This window comes from Schistocerca nitens, chromosome 4 (assembly GCF_023898315.1).
Source record: "Schistocerca nitens isolate TAMUIC-IGC-003100 chromosome 4, iqSchNite1.1, whole genome shotgun sequence".
In the NCBI taxonomy this organism is placed as follows: domain Eukaryota; kingdom Metazoa; phylum Arthropoda; class Insecta; order Orthoptera; family Acrididae; genus Schistocerca; species Schistocerca nitens.
Genome location: NC_064617.1, coordinates 16,066,959 through 16,093,249, shown reverse-complemented (window position 1 = coordinate 16,093,249; position 26,291 = coordinate 16,066,959). Strand labels below are relative to the sequence as shown.

The window sequence follows — 26,291 nt, the reverse complement described above, 5'->3', positions numbered from 1 at the left end:
TTAGGGTTCAAAAGAGAGCAGTTAGGATACTTGCTAATATAATCAGATAGCCAAATAATATGAAGTAACTCCATGGCAGTCTTCTTAAGGGCAAATTGAAACAAATGTTAACTGAAAGATGTTGGTACTCACTTAAGGAATTCTGAATTGTTTATAAAAGCATACAATGTACTACTTGATGTATGTATTAATTATATATATTACAAGAGATCACTGTTAAAAATGCACAAAAAATGATGATTTCAAGACTCCAAAGTTAATATGACATGTACAGATGATGATTATCACCACCACCACCACCACCACCACTTTTTCAATCTTACTGCCAATCCTGTACCACATTGGTCATTCCCCTATGGTTGGCCCAAGTGCAGGACCCACCCATGATCTCCAATGCAGTCCTGTTATAGGCACTTCCTACCCCAACAAAAGGCATGGCCACATATGAAAGCAGCCATTTTAAATATAAGCTATGGTGCAATTACTGTACAGCATTCTATGTGGGAATGACACATAACCAACAGTTTACTCACATGGATAGCCACTGCCAATCTGTGACAAAACGCAGACTTGACCATTCGGTTGTGAACTTGCTGCACATAAACACAAAGTGACTTCAATGGCTGTTTCATTACAAGGGCTATTTGGATACTCCCTTCCAGCACAAGTTTCTCTGAACTATGCAGATGGGAATTGTCTGGTTGGTTGGTTGGTTGGTTGGTTTGTGGGAGTGAAGGTACCAGACTACTACGGTGCAATTACTGTACAGCATTCTATGTGGGAATGACACATAACCAACAGTTTACTCACATGGATAGCCACTGCCAATCTGTGACAAAACGCAGACTTGACCATTCGGTTGTGAACTTGCTGCACATAAACACAAAGTGACTTCAATGGCTGTTTCATTACAAGGGCTATTTGGATACTCCCTTCCAGCACAAGTTTCTCTGAACTATGCAGATGGGAATTGTCTGGTTGGTTGGTTGGTTGGTTGGTTTGTGGGAGTGAAGGTACCAGACTACTACGGCCATCGGTCCCTTTTTCCATGAACTTGAAACACCCACAAGGAATAAAAACAAATGACGGAGATGACAAGAGATGACACAGGACAAGAAAGACACAGACAGAGACCAGAAGAAAGGAATTAAATTCACACCGAGTGTGACAAACCCCCTGCATGAATAAAACTCAAAACTAAATCAGTCATCACAACGTCATCTGATAAAAGTGCAGGAAGCATATCAGGCAGCGCAAATGTCTGCCTGAGCGGAGTTAAAAGCGGGCAGTCCAACAAGATGTGGAACACAGTCAAAGCTGACCCGCAGCGACATACAGGTGGGTCCCCATGCCGCAATAAATAGCTGTGCGTTATCCAGGTGTGGCCAATGCGCAGCCAGCAGAGGACAACAGAGTCCGTGTGAGAGATCCACAAGGAGGAGTGCCATGCACCGGTAGCCTCCTTGATGGCCTGAAGTTTGTTGGGTCAAGGAAGGGCACGCCATTCTTCACGCCAGGTGCGAAGTACCTTCTGCCGCAAAACTGACCTAAGGTCACTCTCCAAAAGGTCAATCCCCAATGCTGGTGCACCGACAGCCTGTTTGGTCAGCATGTCAACACATTCATTTCCCTGGATGCCGACATGACCCAGGGTCCACACAAATACCACAGAGCGGCCGCATCGGGCGAGAGTATGGAGGGACTCCTGGATAGCCATCACCAGACAAGAGCGAGCGAAACACTGGTCGATAGCTCGTAAACTGCTCAGGGAGTCACTACATATAACAAAGGACTCACCTGAGCAGGAGCGGATATACTCTAGGGTGCGAGAGATGGCGACCAGCTCGGCAGTGAAAACACTGCAGCCAGCCGGTAATGAGTTTTTCATAATGATCCCCTAGGGTAACAGCATAACCGACACAACCAGCAACCATTGAAACATCAGTATGGACATGAACCGTCAGTATAGACAACGTCAGAGCCTTGAAACGCAGCAAGGATTGAAATAAAGCAGCAGCAGAGGGCCTCAGGAAGGACTGAGTCCTTCAGGCCCTGTGCCAAATCGAGCCGAAGGCATCGGCGAGGCACACACCACGGGGGTATACACAGAGGGGCCCGAAAAAGAGGTGGAAAACCGCAAGCCCAGAGAGAAGAGCTCTGATGCAAACCGCGATTGTACACCCTGACCGGGGCCGCCGTTCCAGAAGATGGCCGACCAACTGAGGGAACAGGAGACGATAACTGGGATGCCCGGGCAAGCTACAAACATGTCTAGCATAAGCGGCCAGTAATCATTGGTGCTGGAACCGCAATGGACGGACACCTTCCTCCACAAGTATATTGTTGAAAGGGCTTGTCCGGAAAGCTCCAGTGGCGAGTCGGAACCCGCTGTGAAGGATGGGGTCCAGCAACTGCAATGCATAAGAGGATGTCTAACTGTAAGCCAGGCTCCTAAAATACAGATGGGACTGAATTAATGCCTGGTACATCCGTTGAGAGTACACTGATCGGCACACCAGCTGGTGTGACTCAAGCAAGGAAGAGCGTTAAGATGCCGCAAGCACATTTGTTTAAGCTGCCGAATATGAGGGAGCCAAGTCAACTGGGTATCAAAGACCAATCCCAAAAACCGATGTGTCTCGACCACAGCAAGAGGTTCGTCGTCAAGATAAAGCCGTGGCTCAGGGTGAATAGCGCATCGCCGGCAGAAATGCATGACGCAGGTCTTGGCAGCCGAAAACTGGAAGACATGCGCGACAGCCCCAGACTGCGCCTTACAGATAGCGCCCTGCAGCTGCCGTTCAGCAACTGCAATGCCAGTGGAGCTAAAGTATAGGCAGAAGTCGTCAGCATACAAGGAAGCTAACACAGAAGTTCCCACCGCCACAGCAAGCCCATTAATTGCAATCAAAAAGATGCAGACACTTAAGACAGAGCCTTGCGGTACCCATTCTCCTGAACTCAGGAGGAACTATGGGAGGCCGCAACTTGCACACGGAAGGAACAAAGCGAACAAAAATTTTGTATGAAAATCCAGAGCGGAGCCCAAAGACCCCAACCATGTAGCGTAGAGAGGATGTGATGTCGCCATGTCATATCGTAAGCCTTTCCTATGTCAAGAAAAAACAGCAACCAGATGCGGACGGCGGGCGAAGGCCGTAAGGATGGCAGACTCCAGGCACACCAGATTATCGGTGCCAGAGCAGCCCTTACAGAACCCACCCTGAGACAGAGCCAGAAGGCTCCGAGACCCAAGTAGCCAACTCAACCTCCGGCTCACCATGTGTTCGAGCAACTTGCAAGGAACGTTGGTGAGGCTAATGGGGTGGTAGTAGTCCACCTCCAGTGGGTTCTTGCCAGGTTTCAACACGGGAATTACGACGCTTTCCCACCATTTTGACGGGAACTCGCCCTCAACCCAGATACGGATGAAAAGGTCTATGAGGCGTCACTGGCAGTCACTGCGAGGTATTTCAGCATCTGACAGTGGATGAGAACTGGCCCGGGAGCCGTATTAGGGCAAGCGGCTAGGGCACTTTCGAATTACCACTCACTGAACAAATCATTGTACGATTCAGGGTGGCACGTGTGAAATGAAAAGCTCCGACGTTCCAGCCACTCTTTCAGGGAGGGGAAGGCCAGTGGGTAATTCACTGAAGTGAAACTCTGAGCAAAATGTTCCACTAAGCAGTATGCAATTGTGTTGGAGGCAGTACGGACTGTTCCATTCAGTGAAAGCGCAGGTACACTGACGGGGGTCTGATAGCCACAGAGTCACCTAATGTTGTGGAGGGGGGGGGGGGGGAGGGGGGGGGGTGTTGCTCCTAAGGTAGGTGGCGCAGGAGAAACGGGGTGGGTAGTGCCCCCCATGGGCAAGGGGGCGTGTGGAGTTGTACGACTCTTAGAGCCGATTGGAATTCGCTGAACTGATGGGGCTATCACCGTTGTCGTAGTGGCGGCATGCGAGGAAGTCATTCACACAGGATGTTCATATTTCCTCTTAGCCTCAGTATAGGTCAGTCGGTCCAGGCTCGCTCTTATATTCCATGATTTTCTGCTCTTTCTGTAAGATCCTGCAGTCTGACAAGGTGTTCTCCACAGTTGACACAGGTGGGAGGCGGGGCACATGGAGTATTGGGATGTGATTGGTGTCTGCAATCTCGACATGTGAGGCTGAAAGTACAGCTGGGAGACATATGGCCGAACTTCCAGCACTTAAAGCACCGCATCGGGGGAGGGATACAGGACTTGATGTCACAGCGGTAGACCATCACCTTGACCTTCTCCGATAATGTATCACCCTCAAAAGCCAAGATGAAGGCACCGGTAGCAATCTGATTATCCTTCGGACCTCAATGAACGCACCGGACAAAATGAACACCTCGCCGCTCTAAATTGGCACGCAGCTCGTCATCAGACAGCAAAAGAAGGACCCTATGGAAAATAATGCCCTGGACCATATTTTAACTATTATGGGGTGTGATGGTAACTGAAACATCCCCCAACTTGTCTCAAGCAAGTAACCTTCGTGACTGGGCAGAGGATGCCGTTTTTATCATTACTGACCCTGAGCGCAATTTGGACAAGCCCTCCACCTCCCCAAACTTGTCCTCTGAATGCTCCATGAAGAATTGAGGCTTCGTTGCCATGAAAGACTCCCCATCAGCCCTCGTACAAACTAGGAACCGGGGCGAATAAGTGTCACTGCCATTCTGAGCCTTACACTCCTCCCACAGTGTGGCCAGGGAGGGGAACGATTTGTGATTTTATTTCTGAGCGTTGAATTGAGCCCGAGAACGCTTAGAGAGTGTCGGCGGCTGGCCAGCAACAAGAGATGATGTACCACACTTCATTGCAGGTCATCCGCCCTGATGCCACCCACTCTGACCAAGGGCCCTCCCCACGGGCACCACCCAGTCTCAGCAAGGGCCACCTGGCAGGATGGCCATTGCCGGGAGTCACGATGCCCCAGAAAGATAGGCATCTACTCCTTGGCATACGAGGGGAGTTAACGGCGCACGCATCAGTAGAGCGATCCCTGTGTTGTCAGGGGGCTACAACCAACAGGGTACATTGTGGCCCCATCACAACGGACTGGCTACCGTGCTGGATATTAGGTGCAAGGAAGTCCCTGGTCATTGTCTCCGCAGATAGAGCCCCCGTTTATTTGGTGAGAAACCCAAGTTCGAGCCATATTCAACAGATCGCCATCTATCAGAGACAGAAGAAGAAGAGGACGTTACAATGACAGCAACTGTGTGCCACCGCATGAGAGATCCTTCCGGGATCTCTGGTGACGATGCCCAACATCCAAACAAGTGACTGAAGGTATATGAGTGTATAGCCAAATTTAACAAATGGGATGACACTGTGTGTTTGGCTAATGTATTTTTCTACTTGGAGAAGTTCACAAACTGGGATGTATTCCAGGCAGAACTGTGCAAGTAATTTGGCAACACACGATTATACAAGTGCAAGGCTAAAGATAAAGTGCAGGGCACAGCATCGAGGACAAACTACAGCATCCTACATTCAAGATGTTTTGGAGCTGTGTAAAATAGTGGGTCCTAGAATGAAGGAGGAAGATAAGGTTGCAAATCTCATGAAGGGTATTGCTGAGGACATGTATCAAGCCCTACTCCTGAAGGTGGTTTCGACAGGAGACAACTTCATGAAATGGTGCCAATATACTGAGACAATGCATCAAAAAAGAATTACATGCAACAAGTTTGAACGGCTTCCAAACATCATATTGATGTTTGTGATGGAGGAATTGCAATGCAGTGTAATTCGAGTGTGAAGTTCAGAATATATTCCGGTAGTTGCTTTGTCACTACTTTGAGAGTAAAGTGGAACCACGTGTTGATCAGTAACTCTAACTAACATCATCAATCTTAAATGTGAATGTGCATGAGATTATAACGTCTCATCTTGACAATGTTTTTCAATATAGCAACTTTTCTTTATGTTCAACCCACGTGGGGTGTACTTTGTGAGACCAGTACCACGTGCTTATACAATGGTTTGACCCATCAGGTTAATAGTAAGACGACAGTAACCAGTTCGAGGTTTTTCTTTTGTAAATTGCTTTTCGATCTAATGTATTTTAATTATCAAAATTATTGTGGAGTTACACTCTCTGTGTAAACCAAGTTGACCACGTGAAGCATGTGGTGTAATCATCAAAGTAGCCCTCAGCTATTCTTTTCGGGAAGATTTCACAGGGAGTTAGTATGAATTTAGTATACCAGTGTGTGGTAATTACATGACGGACAGGATTGCGCTATGGACGTAACTTCTTTGGGTGAAAATTGAATCGGTTAGTTGTGGTTAATTTCCTCTTGCATGTGTTTCAACGTTCTTTGTGTGTTATTTTATGAATGCAGTGTTGTATGCAGTCTCCCAATCTTGGCTCCATATTTGATGTGTTCCGTAAGATTACAAACTCACATTTTCATAATCCTAAATAAGGCACCAGTTTAGTTATGAATCAAGTTTAATATGCTGAAATTTCAATGATCAATGTTAAAATAAATTTCCAAATATAAACTGATTTATTTCTTTTTATTTAAATTCTCACATATATATATATATATATATATATATATATATATATATATAGAGGGAAACATTCCACGTAGGTGTCTGTATATGTGTGGATGGATATGTGTGTGTGTGCGCGCGATTGTATACCCGTCCTTTTTTTCCCCCCTAAGGTAAGTCTTTCCGCTCCCGGGATTGGAATGACTCCTTACCCTCTCCCTTAAAACCCGCATCCTTTCGTCTTTCCCTGTCCTTCCCTCTTTCCTGATGAGGCAACAGTTTGTTGCGAAAGCTTGAATTTTGTGTGTATGTTTGTGTTTGTTTGTGTGTCTGTCGACCTGCCAGCACTTTCATTTGGTAAGTCAGATCACCTTTGTTATATAGAGGGAAACATTCCACGTGGGAAAAATATATCTAAAACAAAGATAATGTGACTTACCGAACGAAAGCGCTGGCAGGTCGATAGACACACAAACAAACACAAACACACACAAAAAATTCAAGCTTTCGCAACAAACTGTTGCCTCATCAGGAAAGAGGGAAGGAGAGGGAAAGACGAAAGGATGTGGGTTTTAAGGGAGAGGGTAAGGAGTCATTCCAATCCCGGGAGCGGAAAGACTTACCTTAGGGGGAAAAAAGGACGGGTATACACTCGCACGCACGCACACATCCATCCGCACATACACAGACACAAGCAGACATATTTAAAGACAAAGAGTTTGGGCAGAGATGTCAGTCGAGGCGGAAGTGAAGAGGCAAAGATGATGTTGAATGACAGGTGAGGTATGAGTGGCGGCAACTTGAAATTAGCGGAGATTGAGGCCTGGTGGGTAACGGGAAGAGAGGATATATTGAAGAGCAAGTTCCCATCTCCGGAGTTCGGATAGGTTGCTGTTGGTGGGAAGTATCCAGATAACCCGGACGGTGTAACACTGTGCCAAGATGTGCTGGCCGTGCACCAAGGCATGTTTAGCCACAGGGTGATCCTCATTACCAACAAACACTGTCTGCCTGTGTCCATTCATGCGAATGGACAGTTTGTTGCTGGTCATTCCCACATAGAATGCATCACAGTGTAGGCAGGTCAGTTGGTAAATCACGTGGGTGCTTTCACATGTGGCTCTGCCTTTGATCGTGTACACCTTCCGGGTTACAGGACTGGAGTAGGTGGTGGTGGGAGTGTGCATGGGACAGGTTTTACACCGGGGGCGGTTACAAGGATAGGAGCCAGAGGGTAGGGAAGGTGGTATGGGGATTTCATAAGGATGAACTAAGAGGTTACGAAGGTTAGGTGGACGGCGGAAAGTCACTCTTGGTGGAGTGGGGAGGATTTCATGAAGGATGGATCTCATTTCAGGGCAGGATTTGAGGAAGTCGTATCCCTGCTGGAGAGCCACATTCAGAGTCTGGTCCAGTCCCGGAAAGTATCCTGTCACAAGTGAGGCACCTTTGTGGTTCTTCTGTGGGGGATTCTGGGTTCGAGGGGACGTCCACATCAAACCCACCAACAAGCAACAGTACCTGGATTATGACAGCTGCCACCCATTCCACATCAAACGGTCCCTTCCCTACAGCCTAGGTATTCGTGGCAAACGAATCTGCTCCAGTCCGGAATCCCTGAACCATTACACCAACAACCTGACAACAGCTTTCGCATCTCGCAACTACCCTCCCGACCTGGTACAGAAGCAAATAACCAGAGCCACTTCATCATCCCCTCGAACCAGCGATTCGCATGAGGTCGGCAGCGCGTCACTGCAACTCCACTCGGGAGTTTCGACATGCCTTTCTGTCCGCCTATTGGTCGGAAGTGGCACAAGATAGGGTCAAGCATGGCATAATTATGCTGCCAAATTTGAACCAGTCTGGTTTCGGCAGCCCAGCACGCCTATTCGACCACATGCTGCAGGCAAATCAATTTCTATACGACCCATACGGGCCTGTGGAACTAATTAGGATATGCATCACCAAATTGCCGATGCACTTGCGCCACGTCATCCTTGCGGGATGATGCAAAGAGGACGTGGAAACGTGTAAGACACTTCTCCAAGAGTTGGAATATAATACAGCAGAATGCCCGCCTAATCAGGCACAAAGTTATTACGGGGCACAGCAGTGCGGTCGCAGTCGTGGCCGTAGTACTAATCAATGGCGTGACTGGTCGTCGCGACGCGAACAGAACAATAATCTGGACCGGCCGTATAGAAACTGGGGGAACAGTCGCGAGCACAGGTGGAACAACGGAAATGATCGAGGACATGGACGAGATCGTGAACGCAACAGGTACGGCAACCAGAATCGATACTACGATGAACACGGTGGGAATAGGATTGTAGGCGGAGCACCTCATGATGTTGAAATTCGGCCGGCTAACCCAAGACACAACCCAGCAAATGGAAATGAACAAAACCGGCAATGACAAACGATCAGCGCAGAAGGCGCCCAATCGGAACAAATGAGTGACTTGGCAAATGACGACATAGGATGTATAGAGAGGAGAATGAATTGATTGGTTTACATTTGTGATAAATGCATTTTGAATAATATGTTGGTAAAAATAATGGTAAACATGTTTCTATGTGATTGATTGAAGTGATGTTTTTAATTTTTTTTCTTTCCTTCTGCAATTAGGATTTAGGTTGGTTCAAATGTGAAGATAAAAGGTTTCTTTGTGAGCGAGTGAAATGCTGTTTATGGTTTTTTTGTGTAAATTGAAAAGAGTCGCTCCTGAGGGAAGCAAGATCAGTGTTGAATTAATGCAAAACTCAGGGGAATATCCGATCTGTGGGTATTACGGGTCTGGCAAACCCAGGTCCCCAGCTGTCAGTAGCCTTGTTTCCGATTTTCTGCTTTCAGTGCTACTATCTATCTATTACTATTCTATATCTGTCAGTATAAATGAGGATCTCTTACTATAGTATGCGTGCTGTATGAATATTTTAAGATAGGAGAACTCTGAGAAAGGAATGAGTAAGTTTGGAATCTTGAAAACAGGATGCGATAATACGATTGTTTAACCAATGGCTTCCGAATATACGCTAATATGTTAATATTGATAATATATATATTTTTTGTTCTTTATAGCTGAGTACATAAAGTGCTGTCTGTGGATTTCGTAAGTAGATTGATTCCTTTCAAGGTGAAAGAAGAGTTGTGGTTTGTGTAATTTACGTGGCCCTGAAATATTATTGTGGTAGTCAAATACGAGCAGTTTTTCAGCAAATGGAGAATGGAACAGAAATATGGATCCTTTTTGTAGTCTTGATTGATGTTGAGCCAGAGCCTGAAAAATTATTCTGCATTAATACTTGTCCTAGAAAAGCGACGTTTATGTGTTTTGCTCATGCTGTGAGCCTTACAGCTTACTGTTTTCGCTGGTGCGGGATGCACTGCAGCCTATATGATTTATACTGAGGAAATTTCCCACTTGAAGGTAGAGGAAGATTAAATAATTTTGATTATGGGACCGAAGGAAAGCTTGGTTTAATGTAATAAGGATGAAGCAAAACATTTGTCATTTAAACTACAGGAGGATTCGGATCTTTTGTGTCTGTTGTAAGTTCAATATGTTAAGATGAAACTGTTTTACAGAATAGAGGTGACCACAATTTTGCCATTCATGAGAAATGAATCCAGAATGACCACCACAGGCGAAATAACTGATTTGGAAGCGAAAGGTAACTTAAAGAAGGAACGAAATGGGTAAGAAAAAGTAGTATAACCTGTATAATGAAAATATTTTTACCCTTCTCAGAGTCATCTGTGTGATTAATTCTTGTGATAACGTAATTTTGGATGAAATTTTCTTACTGTTTGATGTGTGAATATATGAGTATGCTAAATGTATAATTGCGAGTCTCTTATCAGGTGTGTCAACTGGTATAAATGTTTTGGCGTGTAAATAACCATTGTTCTTTTTACTGTGTATGTTTAAGGAAAGTTTCTCCATATTTATCATGTGACAAGACATATGCCGCATGCGTCAAGAAGAGGACGAATTAGAACAATGTTGTAGTGGTACAAACACTGTGTTGATGTAGCATTGAAGTAGCTTGTTGGATTAACTAGTAGTGGATTGAAGTAGAATTTTGAGTAATACATGTTTGTGGGTAGTTAGTTTGTAGTATAGACAACAGGTGTGTGTGTGTGTGTGTGTGTGTGTGTGTGTGTGTGTGTGTAAATAACATGTGAACCCTATGCTGTCCTGACCTATACTTCCACAAGGCACAATCCCATTCCTTTTTAGTGAATTAATAAGTAGCATTTGATTTCTTAAAACGCAAGTGAACCACATTACTGATGTGGATTTAGATATTATATTGTCAGTTCATTTAATTTTTATTTTTATACTGTCAAGTCATTTCACTTTTATTTTTTATATTGTCAAGTAATTTAACTTTTATTTTTATATTGTCGATTCATCTAACTTTTTTATTTTAAAAAAAATTAAGTCTCACTTTTGTTCTTAAAAATTGTGGAAGACAATACTAACTGGTATTATGTATGACATTTTGTAATCACATAACTATGATGAACAATTTCTGTGAATGCAGTTGAGAACGTGAAAGCGAACTGGCTAAACTCTTACGAGACAGCGGGGTCAGCGAGGAGGAGGGCTAGTTGTAAACTGGCGGGTTTCCCCAACAGGACACACTGTCAACCGGGCCACTTCGGAAACGCGGTCAACAACAAAAGAAGGGCACGCGGCAAACACTTTCCCTTGCATCCGGAGCTAATGGCCGGCCGCACCAGTGTGACCCTTCGTGGAGGCGATGACCTGAGATGGCCGAGCGGTCCACTGCGCGGAAATCCATCTGCTGGCAAAGCACCACACGCACGTGACCGTGACGAGACGGCCACGGTGAAACAACAGAAGACAGGGGATAAAGGGGCGTGGGGCCTTTTGACAGGTACTGTCCAGAGAAATTTGGAGACGTCAACGACGACTATCAACATTTCTTGGTGGAAGCCCATTGTCAAGTGACAGTAAATCATGGTTCGGTGTTCTCTGGTCGCTAAGGGTGGCACAAAGAAGAGCCACTATGTGTCATCCTTGCCCAGGAATATCAACCTGGTGTGTCAAACGAGGATACCGCACGAATTTGACAACACAAACATGGAACCAAATTGAGATGTACGTGACACGGGCCACCAAGAGAAACTTCATGAGAGGGCAGAGACGGCGGGATTGCACGCAACAGATGGACAAAAATCCCTACTGACAGCTGCGCGACGAACCCCCCCCCCCTCCCCGCCTCCTATATTGTGCCTCGGAACAGTGGAAATACTGAGTGTGCCAGTGAACAGTTATTATACGGTTCTTAGTCCAATGCATATACGTGTGTTCTTTCAGAGAAACTTTGATCGTGTATTTTGCAGGGGTTCGATGTATTGGTGTTTTTTTTATTAGACTGACTCTTGTATTTTGCAGGTGTTTTATTTATTGGTGTTTTTTTTAGACGTTGACTACTGTACTTTCAGAGCTGTTTTATTTCTCAATGTTTGTTTTTGTGTGTTGTATTAGATTTGTGATATTTTGTTTCATAAATTCATTCCTGTGGCATTGCTTCGTTTATCAGTCAGATAGCTATTCATTCTCATTGGACTGTGATCAATTAGCCTTTGCATGGGGCATATTTATAGTGAAAACCCCATAAGGGTAACAATCACATAATTATTGTAGTTTCAGTATAATGACACAGTGCTCATTGTTTGCTAACTAACTGAAATATAGTAGAGTGATTAAATTAGTGCCACACAGTTATTTTAATTCTACAAATTATTAGTTTTATAAGACATAGAATTTTTTTGCGATAACCACTTTGTAAAATACGTTTTTTCTCTTATCTTTTTTTTGCTTTTGCGGATTGTGCATTGTAATGTTCTACTTTTTAATACTGATGTTATTTTCATGTTCTTTTTTAATTGCTGTGGTACCTTTGCTATTTTCATAAATTTTCCTGTGATCAGTTGGCTCTTGCAATGAGCAAATACTGGTGAACTCCATAAGGGTAACAACCAGAAATTGTTTTCATGTTAATGACACAGGAACCATTGTTTTTACTTGCTGACCGAATTAGGTCTACACTATCTTTTACATAGGTGTCACAGATTGTTTTTTTTTTTTTTTTTTCCTCTCTCTCTCTTTGAAATTGGTAGATTCTAAAGATGTGTTGAAATTATTGTGTCTTAGCAAACAGCTGGTGATCTTTTGCCTTTTCTTTACATTTTAGTTTAAGTTGGGTGTGAGAAGCCTGCTTGGGAATGTCCTAGCATGGCCAGAAAATTCCCTGCACAGTCTTTTCCCGGAGCGTTGGGGTTATGAAAGGTCTCTGTTGGATTCCTTTCATGTTAATTTCTTAAATATGTTGTCATTTACGGCATAAATTCCTCTTCTAAATTTACTGTGGTGTTTCTGACTATCTGGGAGGAGACTGAGCAGTGAAACGTGTTACTTTTACACATAAACAAGAACGATCTGTCACACTACTACACTTTAAAACACAGTTTATATGTAATTCATGTCACACAGTCTCATAAGAAACCTACATCCGCTTTCTTTTATATACTGCATATGATAAGATACTGTCATCCCCCTTCCCTTCTGTGTGAGAGGATGAATGAGCAAATGTATTTCTAGTTGCATGCTTGAGGGTAGCAGACAAGCCTGTCTGCTAGAGAACAGGACCAACGTCGGAACAGGTAGCTACGCTTTCTAAAAGCAGAGAGGTTTCTATTCTTAGTATGGTCCTGTCCGTCCCTTGTCATGTTGGTATAGGAAGCTGAATCTCTGGTCACTTCCGTTTTGTATCGGGAAGCAACCTTGGTAGGGGACCCATGGCAGTCTGTCCGCGGCGAGCGTCTCAAGTGGTAAGATCTCCGGCTAAGGGCGTGTCTGCTAAGTCCGTAGGACAATGGATTTCTTAAGTTCAGCCTAACTGAAAATTTAATCACCTTTATTTCAGGTTTACCTCTAAAATATCTAATGTTATCTTAAATTGCAACGCAGTGTAATTCGAGTGTGAAGTTCAGAATATATTCCGGTAGTTGCTTTGTCACTACTTTGTGAGTAAAGTGGAACCACGTGTTGATCAGTAACTCTAACATCATCAATCTTAAATGCGAATGTGCATGAGATTATAACGTCTCATCTTGACAATGTTTTTCAATATAGCAACTTTTCTTTATGTTCAACCCACGTGGGGTGTACTTTGTGAGACCAGTACCACGTGCTTATACAATGGTTTGACCCATCAGGTTAATAGTAAGACGATAGTAACCAGTTCGAGGTTTTTCTTTTGTAAATTGCTTTTCGATCTAATGTATTTTAATTTTCAAAATTATTGTGGAGTTACACTCTCTGTGTAAACCAAGTTGACCACGTGAAGCATGTGGTGTAATCATCAAAGTAGCCCTCAGCTATTCTTTTCGGGAAGATTTCACAGGGAGTTAGTATGAATTTAGTATACCAGTGTGTGGTAATTACATGACGGACAGGATTGCGCTACGGACGTAACTTCTTTGGGTGAAAATTGAATCAGTTGGTTGTGGTTAATTTCCTCTTGCATATGTTTCAACGTTCTTCGTGTGTTATTTTATGAATGCAGTGTTGTATGCTGTCTCCCAATCTTGGCTCCATATTTGATGTGTTCCGTAAGATTACAAACTCACATTTTCACAATCCTAAATAAGGCACCAGTTTAGTTATGAATCAAGTTTAATATGCTGAAATTTCAATGATCAATGTTAAAATAAATTTCCAAATATAAACTGATTTATTTCTTTTTATTTAAATTCTCTTTGGTAAGTCTTTCCGCTCCCGGGATTGGAATGACTCCTTACCCTCTCCCTTAAAACCCACATCCTTTCGTCTTTCCCTCTCCTTCCCTCTTTCCTGATGAGGCAACAGTTTGTTGCGAAAGCTTGAATTTTGTGTGTATGTTTGTGTGTCCCTCTATATATGTCTGCTTGTGTCTGTATATTTGTGGATGGATATGTGTGTGTGTGCGCGAGTGTATACCCGTCCTTTTTCCCCCTAAGGTAAGTCTTTCCGCTCCTGGGATTGGAATGACTCCTTACCCTCTCCCTTAAAACCCACATCCTTTCGTCTTTCCCTCTCCTTCCCTCTTTCCTGATGAGGCAACAGTCTGTTGCGAAAGCTTGAATTCTGTGTGTATGTTTGTGTGTCTGTCGACTGCCAGCGCTTTCGTTTGGTGAGTCACATCATCTTTGTTTTTAGATATATTTTTCCTACGTGGAATATATATATATATATATAGATATATATATATATAGAGAGAGAGAGAGAGAGAGAGAGAGAGAGAGAGAGAGAGAGAGAGAGAAACATTCCACGTAGGAAAAATATATCTAAAAACAAAGATGATGTGACTTACCAAATGAAAGTGCTGGCAGGTCGACAGACACACAAACAAACACAAACATACACATAGAATTCAAGCTTTCGCAACAAACTGTTGCCTCATCAGGAAAGAGGGAAGGAGAGGGAAAGACGAAAGGATGTGGGTTTTAAGGGAGAGGGTAAGGAGTCATTCCAATCCCGGGAGCGGAAAGACTTACCTTAGGGGGAAAAAAGGACGGGTATACACTCGCACGCACGCACACATCCATCCGCACATACACAGACACAAGCAGACATATTTAAAGACAAAGAGTTTGGGCAGAGATGTCAGACGAGGCAGAAGTGAAGAGGCAAAGATGTTGAATGACAGGTGAGGTATGAGTGGCGGCAACTTGAAATTAGCGGAGATTGAGGCCTGGTGGATAACGGGAAGAGAGGATATATTGAAGAGCAAGTTCCCATCTCCGGAGTTCGGATAGGTTGGTGTTAGTGGGAAGTATCCAGATAACCCGGACGGTGTAACACTGTGCCAAGATGTGCTGGCCGTGCACCAAGGCATGTTTAGCCACAGGGTGATCCTCATTACCAACAAACACTGTCTGCCTGTGCCCATTCATGCGAATGGACAGTTTGTTGCTGGTCATTCCCACATAGAATGCATCACAGTGTAGGCAGGTCAGTTGGTAGATCACGTGGGTGCTTTCACATGTGGCTCTGCCTTTGATCGTGTACACCTTCCGGGTTACAAGACTGGAGTAGCCGGTGGTGGGAGGGTGCATGGGACAGGTTTTACACCGGGGGCAGTTACAAGGGTAGGAGCCAGAGGGTAGGGAAGGTGGTTTGGTGATTTCATAGGGATGAACTAAGATGTTACGAAGGTTAGGTGGACGGCGGAAAGACACTCTTGGTGGAGTGGGGAGGATTTCATGAAGGTTGGATCTCATTTCAGGGCAGGATTTGAGGAAGTCGTATCCCTGCTGGAGAGCCACATTCAGAGTCTGATCCAGTCCCGGAAAGTATCCTGTCACAAGTGGGGCACTTTTGTGGTTCTTCTGTGGGAGGTTCTGGGTTTGAGAGGATGCTTGTTGGTGGGTTTGATGTGGACGGACGTGTGAAGCTGGCCATTGGACAGGTGGAGGTCAACATCAAGGAAAGTGGCATGGGATTTGGAGTAGGACCAGGCGAATCTGATGGAACCAAAGGAGTTGAGGTTGGAGAGGAAATTCTGGAGTTCTTCTTCACTGTGAGTCCAGATCATGAAGATGTCATCAATAAATCTGTACCAAACTTTGGGTTGGCAGGCCTGGGTAACCAAGAAGGCTTCCTCTAAGCGACCCATGAATAGGTTGGCGTACGAAGGGGCCATCCTGGTACCCATGGCTGTTCCCTTGAATTGTTGGTATGTCTGGTCTTGAAAAGTGAAGAAGTTGTGGGTCAGGATGAAGCTGGCTAAGGTAATGAGGAAAGTGGTTTTAGGTAGGGTGGCAGGTGATCGGCGTGAAAGGAAGTGCTCCATCGCAGCGAGGCCCTGGACGTGCGGGATATTTGTGTATAAGGAAGTGGCATCAAGGATGGTTTCTGGGGGTAACGGATTGGGTAAGGATTCCAGGCGTTCGAGAAAGTGGTTGGTGTCTTTGATGAAGGATGGGAGACTGCATGTAATGGGTTGAAGGTGTTGATCTACGTAGTCAGAGATACGTTCTGTGGGGGCTTGGTAACCAGCTACAATGGGGCGGCCGGGATGATTGGGTTTGTGAATTTTAGGAAGAAGGTAGGGGTGCGGGGTGTCGGTGGGGTCAGGAGGTTGATGAAGTCAGGTGAAAGGTTTTGTAGGGGGCCTAAGGTTCTGAGGATTCCTTGAAGCTCCGCCTGGACATCAGGAATGGGATTACCTTGGCAAACTTTGTATGTGGTGTTGTCTGAAAGCTGACGCAGTCCCTCAGCCACATACTCCCGACGATCAAGTACCACGGTCGTGGAACCCTTGTCCGCCGGAAGAATGACGATGGACCGGTCAGCCTTCAGATCACGGATAGCCTGGGCTTCAGCAGTGGTGATGTTGGGAGTAGGATTAAGGCTTTTTAAGAAGGATTGAGAGGCAAGGCTGGAAGTCAGAAATTCCTGGAAGGTTTGGAGAGGGTGATTTTGAGGAAGAGGAGGTGGGTCCCGCTGTGACGGAGGAACTGGAGTGGTCCCAACACTGATCCCTGAGCCCCCCCCCCCCCTACTTGACTGTACCCCACTTAAGACCCCACAATCACAGCCATTCTCAACACTGTGAATAGTGACTGTTATAACTTCAAGTTGAACAAATATATTTCAAGGACGACACAATACATGAATGTCACAGATCAAGTAAACAGAGTAAGACGTGTGCACACTTCAACAGTCAAATCATAACCGAGTCCGAGTCTAGTGGCCGCTGGCTGGCTGGCCGGCCGTTTAGGTGGCGCTGCTGCTGCTGCATGGCTGGCAGACAGCACCGCATGTAGAGGACGCGCGTAACTGCGCGGCGGCATTTTGAAAGATTGGCGAGTCACAACACTTTTCCCCCCTTTGAAGTTTTTGTACAGGTCTTGATGGAGGTGGCGTGTAGATTGCTAACGTCCATAGGTGTTATTTGACTGGCTGTAAAATCTCGAGGAGGAGGCTTCCCATACGGACAGAAGTGTCCCCGATGATAACGGGTTGAGATGACAGGAGACGTGGGGGTCGAATCTGCTGATGCCCTGTGCACCAATCTGCCTGTTGTGGCAAGTCCGGTTGTCATAACAGGAGACATGGGTGATGTGTCTGCGTCCGTAGGAGAAGGAGGCGAGTAGAGTTGCTTCGACAGATGATGATCATCTGGTTCCTGCATGAGCACGTCCCCTGGTGGCATCAGTTCTTGTGCTGGCACCGATATGATAGTGAGAGGACTGCGTTGTGAGTAATGACAGATTCCAGTATCCCAAGCATCAGGTAGAGCCGAAGGTGGTGTAGCGGCATCCGGAACAAGCATTGCCGGCACACGAGGCCGAAGCTGGTCTGAATGACACACTGCAACACCCATGTCCGTCTGGATTTCATACAGGTGTCGGCCATGGTGTCGTAAGATGAGGCCAGGACTCCATTTTGGCCGCCTGCCATATCCCCGTACCCATACAAGGTCGTCGGCTGTGAACCGGCCAAGCGAAGGCACCCACGGCCGTGAGGTGGAAGGCTGCAGAAGATGAAGTAGCGTGCGGGGCTGTCGGTCATGTAAGAGCTCAGCCGGGCTGTAGTCACCCACGGGGGTGAAATGGTAAGAAGCCAGAAATTGGAGAAGCGCATCATCAGCAACAGAGGAAGTCAGGAGTTTCCTAATCTGAGCATTAAATGCGCGGACCAGTCGTTCAGCCTCACTGTTTGACTGTGGATGGAACGGATGGGCTGTGACCTGCACGACGCCATGACGGGCACAAAAATCTGCAAAATCGGAAGAGGCAAATTGCGGACCATTATCAGTAACAAGAGTAGAGGGAAGGTCTTCCACAGAGAAAGTGCGAGCTAGAGCATTGGTGGTTGCCACGGTGGTAGGCAACGTGCAACAGACAATGAAAGGGAAGTTAGAGTAGGTATCAATAACGAGAAGCTAATAAGTACCTAAATAAGGTCCCACGAAGTCAGCACGAATACGCTCCCAGGGCTTTTCAGGCGAAGGCCACGGTGACAAAGATGACTTCGGGGCGGCGGCCTGTGACGCACAAGAGCCGCAGGCAGCGAACATGTGTGCGCTTTCAGAGTCAACGCCGGGCCAGTACACGTGACCGCGCGCCAGAGATTTTGTGCGAGAGACACCCCAGTGCCCTTGGTGAAGGAGGCGCAAGACCGAAGCATTCAAAGACGCAGTTACCGTAACACGTGGCGAAGCATTTTCGGTGGAAAGGAGGATACCATAGCTAGCCATGACGCGGTAACGCAAAGCGTGGTAGTTCCAAAACGGATCAGAAGTCTTAGTGGACGGACGATCTGGCCAACCCTTCTGAATACAGCGTAAAACCTGGGAGAGGGTAGGGTCAGGACCCATAGCAGCCGCCAGCCGGTCCCCGGTGATGGGGAACCTGTCCACAACCCGTTGCTCGGCAACATCCAGGTGGAAACACAAAAGTTCGTCCCTATCGAATGCCAGATCAGGACCCATGGGAAGGTGAGACAGTGCATCAGCATTTGCATGTTGAGCTGTCGGCCGGAAATGAATCTCATAATTGAAACGAGACAAGTAAAGAGCCCAACGCTGGAGGCGGTGTGCAGCCTTGTCGGGAAGTGATGTTGACGGATGAAACAAGGAAACAAGTGGTTTGTGATCCATAATACGATGAAATTTGGATCCGTAGAGAAAAACACCAAACTTATAAAGAGCATAAATAATGGCCAAAGCTTCTTTTTCAATTTGAGAATACTTTTGTTGGGCATCCGTGAGCGTTTTGGAGGCATAAGCAATGGGTTGTTCCGAACCGTCAGAAAAACTGTGCGCAAGGACTGCACCGACCCCGTGAGAGGCGTCCGTGGCAAGAACAAGATGTTGGCCAGGTCGATAAGAAGCCAGGCATGGGGCCTGTTTCAGCTTAGTCTTCAATTTCTGGAAAGCCGCATCACAGGACGCGGACCAGTGAAAAGGCCAGTTTTTACGCAACAGGCGATGTAACAGCTGAGCCACCGAAGCAGCAGACAGTAAGAGCTTGTGATAGTATGCTATTTTCCCCAAGAAGGCCTGCAGTTCCTTAACAGATGTAGGGTGAGGAAGGGCATCAATCGCAGCGACAGTTTGCTGAAGCGGACGAATACCATCCCAAGAGAGTTGAAACCCCAAGTACGTGATAGATACCTGAAAAAAAATTTTGATTTCTGAAGATTACACTTAAGACCGGCAGTCTGTAACACATGAAAAAGTGTGTGGAGATTTTGAAGATGTTCGTCAGTGGTGGAGCCAGTGACAACAATGTCGTCCTGGTAATTTATACACCCAAGGACAGTGAGCAATAATTGTTCCAAGAATCGCTGAAAGAGACAGGGGCGCTGGCAACCCCGAATGGCAATCGTTGGTATTGATAGAGGCCAGAAGGTGTGTTAAGGACCAGAAACTGCCGGGAAGCAGTGTCGAGAGGAAGTTGATGATAAGCTTCTGACAGGTCAAGTCGAGAAAAATACTGGCCTCCAGCAAGTTTAGTGAACAATTCTTCAGGTCGAGGCATAGGGTAAGTGTCGATAAGGCATTGAGCATTTACAGTGGCTTTGAAATTGCCACAGAGACGAATATCACCAATTGGCTTAGCAACGACAACGACAGGAGAGGACCACTCACTGGAAGTGACAGGAAGCAAGACCCCTGAAGCAGTGCGACGATCCAGCTCCCATTTGACCTGATCACAAAGGGCCACAGAAATGGGCCGAGTCCGAAAAAACTTAGGCCAAGCAGTAGGTTTGAGCGTGATATGAGCTTGAAAGTTGTTTGCACGGCCTAACCCAGGAGAAAAAAGGGATGAAAATGTCGTCGACAAGGAATCCAATTGAGCATAAGGAATAGCATCAGAGGCGAAATGGACAGAGTCATCTATGGAGAACCCAAAAACACAAAAGGCATCAAAACCAAAAAAATTCTCCGCGTTACTATGGTCGACCACAAATATGGGAACAGTGCGAACAACAGATTTGTAAGATACCTCCACATCAAATTGTCCCAAGAGAGAAATCTTCTGTTTATTGTAAGTCCATAATTGCTTAGTGACAGGTGACAGGATTGGAGAACCCAACTGAAGATACATCTGAGAATTGATGATAGTGGCAGCAGAACCAGTATCCACCTGCATGCGAACATCTCAACCAAGTATTTGGACAGTGAGGAATAACTTACCTGAAAGGGAAGAAGTACAATTGACAGACAACACAGAATCAGAATCACCGTCATGTTCATGAACATCATGTATGTGGTCAGATTTGCAAAGGGATAACACATGACCCTTTTTCTTTGCAGTTGTGGTGCTGTGTCGCTGCTGCTGCATGGCTGGCAGACAGCGCCGCATGTAGAGGACGCGCATAACAGCACGGCAGGACTTTGAAAGATCGGCAAGTCACAACAATGACCTTTTGCTATTTAAAGTAAGAGGTGAATCAATTGTGAGCTACTCCCCGTATTCCGTAATGGTCCAACTTCTGGAGCAATATTTTGTGATCAACACAATCAAATGCCTTAGTTAAATCAAAAAATATGCGAAACCTTTTGTTTAACCCATCCAGTACCTCACAGAGAAAAGAGAATATAGCATTTTCGGTTGTTAAATGACTTCTAAAGCCGAACTGTACATTTGATAGCAAATCGTGTGATATAAAATGATGAATTATCCTTACATACATAGCCTTTTCAATAACTTTTGCAAACACTGATGGCATAGAAATAGGTCTAAAGTTATTTACATTATCCCTTTCTCCCTTTTTAGAAAGCGGCTTTACTACTGAGTACTTTAATCATTCAGGAAACTGACCATTCATAAAGGAAAAAATTACGAATATGGCTAAATACAGTGCTAACATGTGCAGCACAGTACTTTAATATTCTGCTAGACACTCCATCATAACCATGAGAGTCCTTAGTCTTCAGTGATTTAATTACTGACTCAATCTCCCTCTTGTCTGTAACACAGAGGAGTATTTCAGACATCGATCTCAGAAAGGCATTTGCCAAGAAAGTCATATGATTTCCTGTAGAAACTAAATTTTTATTTAATTCACCAGCAATGCTCAGAAAATGATTGTTAAATGCTGTACATGTATCTGATTTATCAGTAACCGAAATATTTTTACTGTAAATTGACTTTATTCCGTCAACCTCGTGCTACTGACCAGACACTTCCTTCACAACTGACCATATGGTTTTAATTTTATCCTGTGAATTAGCTATTCTATTTGCATACCACATACTCTTTGCCTTCCTGATAACATTTTTAAGCACCTTACAATACTGTTTGTAATGGGCTACTGTAGCTTGATTGTGACTACTTCTAACATTTTGATATAATTCCCGCTTTGTTCCACACGATATCCTTATCCCACTAGTCAGCCACCCGGGCTGCCCATTACTGCTAGTACCCCGTTTAGAATGTTCTAATGGAAAACAACTCTCAAAGAGCATGAGAAATGTGTTAAGGAAAGCATTGTATTTATCATCTATGTTATCGGCACTATAAACATCCTGCCACTCTTGTTCCTTGACAAGGTTTAAAAAACTCTCTATTGCTGCTGGATTAACTTTCCTACATAGTTTGTAATTAAATATGACATTGGTTTGAGTACAAAAGCCTTTTAGTGTTAAAATTTGTGCATCATCGTCTGAAGGCCATTCATGCTTTAACTGACAGAATGCCCATCTAGTAATGAAGAATGAATAAAAATATTGTCTATGGCTGTGCTACTGTTCCCCTGCACCCTAGTTGGAAAAAATATAGTTTGCATCATATAATATGAATTTAGGAGGTCTACCTACATCCTTTTTCTTGTACCATCATATAAAAAATTTATATTCAATTCACCACATACAACTAGTTTCTGGTACTTCCTACAAAGTGAATCAAAAACCCTCTCTAGCTTGAGCAGAAATGCTCTGAAGTCAGAGTTAGGGGACCTATAAACAACAATAATTAGAAGTTTAATGTAATGTAAGAGAACCTTACCACTGAAGAATAACTTGGTCATCCCAGCCTCTGTCGTCTTGTTTAAGAATGCATTTGGTGAATTGTGGATAGTTAATTGTCGCCAAGAACCGCAGATCCTTCCAAGATGCATGTCGCTGAACCAATAATTGTAGAACAGCTGAGCGTCATAGAAACCTCCCATGCAGAGTCTGTGGGTGAAATTAGCCCTACCACTAGAAGACAAGATCTTCTAGCTCAACTATCACCAGATCTCACTAAGGAACAACAAAAGAAGCTACTTGCTATTCTTCAAGAGTTCTCTGAATGCTTAAATCCACAGGTGAATAGCAAATTAGACAAATCGATGGTGAAGTACTGGATTAGCACTGACTGGAGACTATCAACCAATAAGCCAGAGAGAATACCGTGTGTCAGAAACAGAATGTAGAATAATTCACGACGAGGTAGGGAAAATGTGAAGACTGACATCATTCAGCCTTCGCAGAGCCCATAGCCATCACCAGTGGTCCTATTCAGGAAGAAGGATGGCAGCTGGCACTTTTGTGTTGACTACAGGAAGCTTAATAAGATAACTAAAAAGGATGTTTCCCCTCTTCCACGAATTGACAATACACTAAATTGTCTGAAGGGGGGCTAACTTTTTCTCAACCATGGACACTTACTCGGGATACTGGCAAATCAAAGTAGATGAGGCTGATCATGAGAAAATTGCATTCATCACCCTCAAGAGCCTGTATGAGTTTAAGGTAATGCTGTTTAGTTTGTGTAATGCATCAGCAGCTTTTGAACGGATAACGGATAATCTTCTAAGGCACCTGAAGTGGACGATGTGTCTTTGTTATTTAGATGACATTATGGTGTTTTGAGAGACATTTGATGAACACATAAAAAGACTGAGGGCCATTCTTAACTGCCTCCAACAAGGCGGACTGAAACTTAAAACAAGAAAGTGTCTCTTGGGGGCAAAAGAAATCAAAGTACTTGGACACCTTGCGTCAAACGAAGGTGTGCAGCCAGACCCAGAAAATGTGCGATCTATAACGGAATTTCCTATTCTTAGAAGTATTAGAGATGTGAGAAGCTTCCTTGGATTATGTTCTTATTACTGTTGTTTTATCAAAGACTTTTGTATCAAAGCCAGGCCACTACAAGAGTTGTTAAAAGCTGATACTAAATTTATCTGGGGTGGTGCTCAACAAGATTCTTTTGATGTGCTGCGAAAAGCTCTGAAGACTGATGCTGTACTTGGTCTGTATGAGGAGCGAGCACCCACAGAACTACACACAGATGCCGGTGGGTATGGAATCGGTGCTGTTATGGTGCAGATTTCGTATGGAAAAGAGAAGGTTATAGCCTATGTTTCTAGGACACTTACAAAAGCCGAGAGAAATACTCAACTACAGAAAGAGAATGTCTTGCTGTGATCTGGGCCATGTACAAATTTCGACAGTATCTCTATGGAATTCCATTCACAGTTGTTACAGACCATCATTCACTTTGTTGGTTGACAGATCTTAAGGATCCAACAGGACGACTCGCCAGGTGGGCACTACATCTTCAAGAGTGTGATGTTATCATAGTGTACAAAAGTGGAAGAAAACACCAATATGCCGACTGTCTCTCAAGAAACCCTGTGCAAGACCATCAAGATTTTAATGAAGACAGTAACTGTCTCGCTGCACTCCAGAATCTCTCTGCTGAGCAGAAGGGCGCCAAGATATCTCTAATTATGCTTGCCTTAAATCGGTCACAAGATGTGACACGACAATTTAAGGTAGTTAATGGATTACTTTGCAATAAAAACTTTGATCCGTTTCGAAAGACATGACTACCAGTGATTCCTAAACACATTCACTTAGATGTTCTACAGAAATTCCATGACACATCCGAGGCCGGACATTTAGGATTTATTAACACATACAATACAATCCACAGGAGATTTTTCTGGCCAGGTTTATTTAGTAGTGTCCATCACTATGTGTCACACTGTCGAGAGTGCCAGAGGAGAAAAGCAGTTCCTCAGAAACCACCTGGCCAACTCATACCAATTCCACAATCCGAAATGCCTTTCCAGTGTGTTGGGATTGACCACCTCGGACGATTTCCAATGTCTGCTAGTGGCAATAGATGGATTATTGTTGCACTGATTATCTGACATGCTATGCCATTACAAAAGCTGTGAAAACAGCCGAAGCATTCGAGGTAGCCAAATTCATCGTAGAAGACACTGTATTAAAACATGGTGCCCCAAGGTCATTAATTACGGATCAAGGGAAAGTTTTTCAATTGAATTTTGTGACAGAGATAAACCATCAGTGCAACATTTCTCATCACATGACAACAGCCTACCATCCGCAAACTAACAGGCTTACTGAATGCCTTAATGAGACCTTAGCCGACATGCTATCAATGTTCGTCAATGTTGAGCAGATCAACAGGGATGAGGATGCTACCTTTCATGACGGTTGCCAACAAAACTGCCAAAGACACCGCAGGATTTACACCATTTTCCCTGGTGCATGAGCGTGAGGCGATGACGACGATGGACATTGTGTTTCTGTTACATCCTGATGATGTGGACGACGATTACATCGGCCAGGTGTTAACCGAGCTGAGGAAGCTCAGCAGTTAGCTCAACTCCGCACACTGCAGACTCAAGAAAACAATCGCTGAAGGTATGACACGAGCCACCGCCCTGTTGTCTACCAGCCTGGTGACCTCGTCTGGATCTTCACTCCTGTTCGGAAGGTTGGTCTCTCTGAGAAGCTCCTCAGGCACTACTTTTGACCTTATAAGGTTGAAAGACAGTTGTCCGACGTTACTTAAGAAGTTGAAGATTTTGACCCCGACACAAGACAAAGAAAGATCAGAGATACGGTCCATGTCCTTCGAATGAAGCCCCGTAAGGATCCTGCAACCCAGGGTAAATTCGAAGCTCCAGTGACAGGCAACAAGCAGAAAGATGACGAAGAGCGTAGCGGCAAAAGAACTTCTAAGAAGATCACCGCCAGGGTGAGAATCAATCATCAGGAGTTGGAGTATGCAAGACCGATGACTCGTTGCCGGACTAGGAGGACATAACACAAATAAGCTGTTATCTTAAGGAGGGAGCAATGTCACAGAAGAAGCCGAGTAGCACCGTGGTGTAGTGGGTATGATACTAACCTGTTGCATGAAGGGTCGCGAGTTCAAAACTCACCTGGATTGTACATTTTTAAGTTTTATATTCGGTTCTAGTACATTCTAGATGTATCCACAAATGGCAAGAATCATTGTACTGGAATGTTCTGTAGCTGTGTATATACTGCATGTGTTCTGGCTGGAGGCAATTTGCTCCACGCTCTTATATGGGCGGGCTGAATAAACCTTCATTACATGAAGTTAGTGTTCGTCATTCATCTAATTACACATTCTTCTGTGTGTCTCTGTGTCTCAGAGCTAACAATGTTTAGTCCCATGTATTTCAGACTAGTCTGAATCTCTTAATACACCAGATGATTTGACATTAGTCCTGTCCATTCCAGATTTCACATACAACTTCAGTTTAAGACAAAAGGAAATGTCCAGGTCATATCTTCATGGTTTCAAATTTACCAGATGCTATTGATGTCATTTTGAAGCACAAATGTCTTAGGTTTCAGCGAACAGTGGATTGCTTCCCAACAATTTCTTTCATTAAGCAGAAGTTATTTGCTAACAATATGCTCTGTACTTGCTCCTTC

The 26,291-nt window shown here is 44.7% G+C and overlaps 1 protein-coding gene across 2 annotated transcripts in view; it reads right to left on the bottom strand.

Moving 5' to 3' along the window:
• LOC126251529 (zinc transporter 9) overlaps positions 1 to 26,291 on the bottom strand; it is a 214,573-nt gene that overhangs the window by 148,709 nt on the left and 39,573 nt on the right. The window lies entirely within an intron of this gene.